The sequence below is a fragment of the Cannabis sativa genome, chromosome 8, assembly GCF_029168945.1.
Source record: "Cannabis sativa cultivar Pink pepper isolate KNU-18-1 chromosome 8, ASM2916894v1, whole genome shotgun sequence".
Classification (NCBI taxonomy): Eukaryota; Viridiplantae; Streptophyta; class Magnoliopsida; order Rosales; family Cannabaceae; genus Cannabis; species Cannabis sativa.
The window spans coordinates 30,750,619-30,759,303 of record NC_083608.1 but is presented as its reverse complement, the minus strand read 5'-3'; positions in this window follow the sequence as shown (position 1 = coordinate 30,759,303).

Genomic DNA, 8,685 nt, shown 5'->3' with positions numbered 1-8,685 from the left:
GTTGGTCTAAAATTAATTAGTAAATATTAATTTTCAACTAAAATATAATTTTTCTATTTAATTAAGTATAAAGAAAAATTCAAATATTTAAGTATCATGACGAAAATCAACTTAAATATTAATTTTCTATTTAATTAAACACTACTAGAAAATACTTCAAGCAAAAACAGATAATATCTATCTAGACTTTCATTGACTAATTAATTCATTTTTTAATTATAATATATTTTAGTTCATTTATTTTAAATTAATCATTAAATAAAAAAAATAATTGATTTAAGTTGGTCTAAAATTAATAAATAATTAATTTTTAACTTTAATCTATTTTTCAAAAAAAATTCGAAAATATCTTGCATAATTAAATGCAATTTCGAAATTAAGGATTAATAAAATAAAATAAAATATATTTTAAAAATTATTCAAATTTAAGTTGTTATGAAATTTAAAAAAAAAATTAAAGTTAAAATAATTCTCTATTTAATTAAATATCATGAAAATAAATAATATTTAAGTATCATGATGAAAATCAACTTAGATATTTAATTTTCAATTTAATTAAATGTATTAAATTCAAGAAATAAATAATTAAGTATAGTGGAGACTTAATTATTAATTCTAGTTTAATACTAGGAAAAAATACTTTGTTGATCAAAAATTAATTATTAAACAATTAATTTTCAATCTAAAATATTTTCCTATTATAATATTAGAAAAAAAATAACTAGTATTAGAAATAACTATCTAGAATATATTTCAATTAACTAAGTGTTTTTTCTAAAATTTCAAAAAAAAAAAAAAAATTAAGTTGTTATAGAAAAAATCTAAAATATCAAACTTAAATATTTTTCAAATAAAATTTAATTAAATATCAAAATTAAGTTGTAACCACCTAATTTTTTTTTTTTTAAAAAAAAAATCCATTTTAAGTTGATTTTAAGAATTTAAAAAAAAAATCAACTTAAAAAAATATCTTAAGAATCTTCAATAACCAATTCCTAGAATTCCTCAACTTAATTTTAAATTCAAAAGATATTCAAATTTAAGTTGATAAATAAAATTAGTTAGAAATAACTAATTTACAACTTAAATAGGAATATTTAATGAAATAATTAAAATAAGCTTCAGAAAGAATCTAATTAGTTATAATTCTTTATTTAATTAAATACAAGAAAAATACAGATAGTTTATCTAGAAATAATTTCATTAAACTAAGAGTGTTTTTCTTAAAAATTAACTTTAAAATATTAAAATGAAAAAAAGTTTCATATATTTTAAAAGTTAATTATGTTGCTAATCAATTTTATTAGGTTAAACTAATTTAATTAACCTAGTACCGTTATCCAAATCATGCAAATGGGCCTTCGCATTTGGGGTTGTTCATGTGAGGGAGAGCTAGGTTTAGTATGTCGTACCCACTTCTATTGGCCCCCTAACTCTCACACAAGGCCCAAAAAGAGAGGAATTTAACCTTAAAATGAACAACTGTTATTAATTGAATAGGCCCAAAAACTAAACGGGCCTAAATAAAATCTATCATGGTGTGACATTTTATTTTGCAACCTAGTTCATTAAAAAAATGAACAACCTATATGCATCTATAACCTAAAGTAAACATATAGGCTCACATAGGCACACAGATTTGGATGAATCCTATCATGTTACTAGGTCATACACAGATGAAAGAAGAATGTAAAATTTACCTGTTACAAATTATTTACTTGACCTATTGACAATTGAACCATGGGTTAAAATCAGATCATAGGATCTGTCAACAAGTTAACCATGGCAATTTAGATCAAGCAATAATAGGTTTTATAAAACTTACACACAAGCTAAAACACATGCTCCTGCAACAAGTTGAGTTTGATAGTTGGATGTAGGATTTATTTAATTTTAAATTAATTATTTAAAAAAAATCAAAAAATGAAAAATTTTTCTGGTTTTTAAATAAATTTTAAAAAAATAGATTAATATTTAAAATTAAACCTACAATTTTGAAAAATTAGGTTTCAACTAACCTAAATATCTTTTCAAAAAAAATTTGCTAACCATCCTTTAAATTTCATGTTATTTTATACATTAAATATTCAATAAAATAAAATGATAATTAAATATCATTTTCTGATTTTATAATTTAATTTAAATAAAAAATAACAAAATTTAAAAGTTAGCAAAATATTTTATTTCTATTCAAAATATCATGATTATAGTAATCTTATTTTAAATTTAAATAAAGTTAAATAATTTAAAAATAGAATAATTTTAAAAAATATTAATATCTCACCTTAAGTTTAAAAATAAGATAAAATAATCAAATTTTTTTTTAAAAAATAAGATAAAAAATTAAGCAAAAAGATAGATTTTTACCTATTTTCAAGTTCAAATTACACTAATATCTTAAATTAATTTTTAAAAATTCATTATTAATTTATTTCTGATAATTAGATTTGAAATATGAAAAGTAAAAATCAAAATACAAAACTACACAAAAAATCGGAAGTTAATTCCATGAAATAGCATGAAAAATCGAAGAAAAAAAAATGTGAGCTGTACGGATGGTATGCAGTTGCATACTCATCCTCGCGCGCCACAAGGAGATCAGCCGAGAAAACTTGGCGCAAGGAGTCCCTTGCATGATTTTCGCACGCAGAAAGGGGTATGAGACACCCCTGGGCGTGTCGCTAAGACAAAATCATGTGCGAACACGCATCTAACCGAGGGAAGCTCGGTTTTCAAAACTTTAAAAAATCATAACTCATTCAAATAAAATCGAAATTAAGTTCTATAAAAAAAAGTGAATTGCTTAATTTTTTCCAAACTATCCAACAAAAATAATTCCAGAAACAAAAATTCAATTATTTTTCATAAAATTTTACAAACATCAATCAATCATCAAATAACACACAGATCAAAATGAAACCATCCAAATCACACACAAATCGTTTTAAGTCCAAATTTCTTTAAAGTAAATCAGTTACCATGGCTCTGAGGCCAGTTGTTGGAATTTATTTTACTAGGATCTTAGATTCACTAACAAGTATGTTGTTTAACATCCTAAATATGAACTTCTAGAATGATAAGAAACACATATAAAGTTTAGGAAACCTTACATTGGTTGCAGCGGAATAATATGTCTCCTTCCATTCAGATCTCTAACCCTTGTATTCTTTATGTTGCAGAGTATCACCAAGATTTGAGTCTGAATGTTCTTCTCTTCAATTTGGATTCTTCACGATCTTCCATACTATGATTGAGGTACCACTTGATTTGTGTGGGCACTACTCTATCACTCAAGATTTTCGAAATTAGAAGAAGAAAAGAGAGAGAGAGAGAGAGAGAGAGAGAGAGAGAGAGAGAGAGAGAGAGAGAGAGAGAGAGAGAGAGAGGTCGGCTATAGAAGGATAGTGAGTGGCTCAATTTTTCTAAAGGCAATCTCTTGAATCACTTGAATCTCTTATTTTGGTGTGAGCCATCACTATCTATTTATAGGTAACCACTAGATTTAAGTTAGTAATTATTTGGCATTAAAATAATGAAAATAACAATTGGAAAAAGCCTCTCCAAGTGAACGGCCATGGTGTTAATGGCCCCACTTGGTATTTTGCAAGTTTGACAATTTTCATTTCTATTTTCTCAAAAATGCCAATTTTCCAATTCTAACCATTTAAATGCCAAAACTAATTATTTAATAACTAAAATAAATTATTAAATAATATTGTCATTTAATATAATTATTAATTAGACATATAGAGTCTCTTAATTAATAAATAAAACCTAGAATCTCTTTTCTTCACAATTTTGCCCTTGCTTAGTGAAAATTTATAAACTAGACATAGTCTAATTTTAGAATTATAATTGATTAATTAAAATCAATTATCTGAGTCTTACAAGCAGTATGGTCTCAACTAGAATGGGGACCATGGACCTATATTACTGAGCTTCCAATAAGTCGAACCGAATTTACTAAGTAAATTTCCTAACTTATTAATTCCTTGTTGAATCCACTCTTAGAACTTGGAATTGCACTCTCAGTTATATAGAACGCTCTATATGTTCCACCATATAGATACGCTATCACATTTAACCATCTTTATAATCTCAATTGATCAAAGATCCTCTATATAGATGATTTACACCGAGTAGGGATAAATTTACCGTTTCACCCCTCAATGTATTTTGGTCCTTAAAACACTTAGCTACCTGTAAATGATGTTTTAGTGAACTAAAATATAGTCACTGAAACAAGTGCTCTTCCATTTACATCTATTTAGCTAAGCTCGAAGGAAATCATCGCTTGACTTTTAAACACCTATAGAAGCTATAGATTCCATATTTATGTTTAGCGCTCCCACTCAATCATACTATCATGTTGCCAAAATTTACGTATCACCCTGACCCAAAAGTAGGCTTAACTAACAAATGAAAGAACATGAATAGCACTCCTGAGATTGAGCCTAAGCATATCAGGATTTAGATCTTTTGATCTAAGATCAACTAGTGATATTGACTTGAAAAGATACAACGGTAAGTATTATAATATCTTAACTAAGACCAATATCGGTCCAGTCCAATGTATACTCCATACATTCGAAACTAGTATACTTTGCCAATGTTCTAGAAAGAACATAACACTTATGCAAAGTGTAAGCACACTTCATCGCTGATTATCACATCAGTGTAAATCCAAAGCATTGATGAAACAGTGACTTTGTCTTTCGAATCATATAATCACAATCACATTCCACTGTGTTGACATTGTTGTAATTGTGATTGACTATATGTTCTGGACTTAACAGATTTTGTACATATATTAAACCATAAACATGAAAACTACATGTTAACATAAATCACTTCTAATCTCTTATTGATAACAAATCAGATTAGATTGTAATGGGTTTTATTTAGGGCATAAAATCCCAGTAGCCCCAACGTTCTTTAGTCAGAACGGCATGACTTTATAACAATAGATTTCATGTTGGTTATGAAGCTTGTATGTTCCTAAACTGGGAAATACATTTTTATCTAGTTATATCCAGAATATGTGTCCATACATGACATATGCTCGTGCCCAACAGTTGCATCAACTAACTGGTTGATCCTGGGAAGTGGGAAACAATCTTTTGGACACGCCTTATTCAGATCAGAGAAGTCAAAACAAGTTCTTCAAGTTCCGTTAGGCTTCGGGACGAGAACAAGATTTGCTATCCACGAGGGATAAAACACCTTGCATATAAAGTCGTTGACTAACAACTTGTCAACTTCCTGTTTTAGTGCCCTTTCCCTCTCATAATCCAAGGGCCTCCTTTTCTGTCTCTTCGCTAGGCATTTGGGATCAACATTTAAATGATGGCAGATAATATTAGTGTCAATCCCTATCATATCTCCATGGCTCCAAGTGAAGTGATCCTGATTCGCTTTCAAAAAGCTTATTAACTGCTATTTGAGCTGCTCGTCCAAGTTCTTCCAATCTATACACACTTTGTGGTGTTTCTTGGGTCAAGAATAAACTCTTCTAACTCCTCAATTGGTTTCAATAGGTTTCTCTCATCTTGAACCCGGGGGTCAAGATCTTTGTCTTTCTTCTCGTTTTCTTCTGCCAAGATCACCATCAGTGGATGACTGACTTTCCTATGCTGCAGCTCAATGTGATAGAAATTGTGAACCAGCATCTGGTCGCCCCGCACCACTCCCACGCCATCTGGTGTTTGGAATTTCAAAGATAGGTGCTTGATCGAACTGACTGCCCCTAGTCCGATCAGTGTTAGACGACTCAACAATATGTTGTAGGCCGAGGGCAGGTCGACAACTAAGAAGTCTTGCATAACAGTAGAAGATAAAGGTGCCTCACCTAGGGTTAATGGGAGCTCGATTATGCAAAGACTAGCAATGCTGTCTCCGGTGAATCCTTAAAGATTCACCATACAAGGCCTTAACTTGGCCTTTTCGAGCCCCATTTTCTGTAGGGTCTCCTTATAAAGAATATTTACCGAGCTCCCATTGTCTATTAACACCCTCTTGATCCATTTATTGGAGAGTTGAATGGTAATCACCAATGGATCGACGTGAGAATTTTTCTCGTCCTCCTCTGTGAATACGTTGGGAGGTTCCTCGATTTTCACCTTCTTGGAAGGTTTTGGGGCAAAGGCTGACTGTTCATTCTTTATCTCTTTCACATATCTTTTCTGCGCGTTATTACTTTCCCCTGCGATATGTGGCCCTCCTGAAATAACCAGGATGTCCTCTCCTTCAACAGGAATAGGTTACAACCCCTGGTTGTTTGGGTTATTAGGCAAACTGTGCTGGTTGTATCCCTGACCTTGTCTTTTTAGGTACTATTTAAAATGGCCTCAAGCGATGAGAATTTCTATCTCATCTTTCAATTGGAAACATTCTTCGGTCGTATGCCCAATATCCTTATGGAATTTACAATATTTGTTAGGATCTCTTTTGCTCCTTGAATTCCTCATAGGCTCGGGCTTGCCGAATGCCACCTTCTGCTCATGTGCGAGGTAAATATTCTCCCGAGTTTCATTAAGTTCGGTATAAATAGTATACACTGGCACGCATTTTTCATGCTTCTTTTGTTTCTTTCTATCCTTCGACAGTTCCTTTATTTTATCCTTTCTCTTTGAACCAGATGCCCCCGAGCAATCAATTCTCATGGAAACAATACCTATTGAAACATTGCTGGGTTTGCTTGCCGAGCTTGTTTTCAATAAATTCATTTCTTTTCGGGCTTCCTTCCGAACGAACACCTGAGCCCTTTTGTTGAACTCAGTGATGCTTCTTACCGGACGTCCTTGTAATTCATCCCACAACTCGCCATTTGCGGTCAATGGATCAGTAGAGATCCCCACCTGAAGGGCTGTAAGTTGCGTGCTATCATCCAAATTCCTAACCCTAGCCGCATCCGTGCTAAAACGACTTAAGTACGCCTTAAGTGTCTCACCGGGCTGCTGCTTTATATTGGTTAGCGAGGCCACTTCGGGTCGTCTATCCCTAGCAGTCTGGAACTGTTTCTTGAAATCCCTGGACAGCTACTCCCAAGAAGTTATTGAATGATGAGTAAACTTATTAAACCACCTACTCGCTGCTCCAACAAGCGAGGTGGGGAACAAAATGCAGCGTAAATTGTTTGTCACATTACTCGTTCGCATTATTGTGTTAAAGTTATTCAAATGAGAGACCAGATCAATGGTTCCGTCATATGATGAGACATGCGGGATTTTGAATCTTGAAGGGAAAGGGGTATTCATAATATCTGGATGATACAGCTCAAGCTTCTCATTTGAGTCGTATCAAGATTTCTCCCTAGTTCCCCCACTTGATATCTCTTGAACTTGTCTTCCAGCTCGTTTATTCGTAATTGGATTGGATCCTCTAGCTTTGGACCAAGCTGTTGGCGAAGGTCAGGTTTCTTCCGATTCAAGTGCTCTCGAAGATCTGGTTGGGAGTAATTGTTGGCAGACCTCATCTTACTCACCGATCACGTCCTACTCATAGACTTTGTCTTTGAGTGGCTCACGAATTTCTCGTTCATCAGTTTCCGGTTGTCTCCAATCTGGCTGTTCATTCTGATTTTTAGTGGGTGTCTCATTTTCCCTCGGTCGTTCCTCCCGGGCATTTTCCTTTCTCCTGGTTTATGAGCCATGAGGTCTGCCTCGTGGTCTTCTCGCTCCAGGTTCAGGTTGGGTTTGAGCATTCGTCCCTTGTGCCACCCTAGTCGAGGCTGCATCACGTTCTAACTCAACGTTTTTACGATGCGCCTCTTCCAGATGGCATCTCAGGCGTCGATTTTCCGTTTCATAAGTTCCTTCTCCCATAGACTGGGCACATCCACGATTGAGTTCTTCATCCCTCATCCCGTGGTTCTGACCACTACCACGCTGAGTTCTCCTCAAGCATGTTGTCTGCATACTAGGACCAAGGTCGGGTCAAGTTCTTCGAGAACGTGTGGTCCGTGCACTGGGTCACCCACAGGTTGAGCCCTTCTGGAACGGGTGGTTCTTTTGGACTGCAGGTTGGTAGATCTTCTGGAGCCCATGGACACTTTCCCAGAATGATGGTTAGTTTCCTCATGTGGGGTGTTAACATTTTCTGGATTTTCAACCATGAAGGAGGTGGTTTTTCTTCAAAAGAAGGGAGGGTTTTTTCTGAGCTTTTTCACAGAGGCTCTCAATGAAAGCACCAAACTGTTAGCGTAAATTTTCGTTAACTAAATTTGAGCCTCATAGTTTTGATTTCACACAGAGAAAAAAAAGCTATAAGAATAAAAATATGAACACAGGGTTTTTTACGTGGTTTTGCAGTTAAAATTCTGCATAGTCCACGAGTCAATCTTATTTTGATTTATGATTATTTTTTTAGGGCCTCTCTTGGATGAGTTTTTTCGTCCCTTTTTTGATCTTGTTTGCCAGTATTTATAATTACATAGTGGACAGTTATTTACAGAGTTGACCGGAATATGTTTACAACAATAATCCCTAAAATCATGGGATTTGATAACATATCATGTAGTGTAAATGCAGTTTATGATTTGAAAATCATATAGCTGTGATTTTCTTGCTTTTATTGGGTCAAAATAATTGTGTATTAAACATGTATTTAGTTGTTGTATCTGGAGATGTCTCGACAGAAACTTGGTTCCGTTGATCCCAATAGCGAGCTGGGGCCATTCTTCCTTCC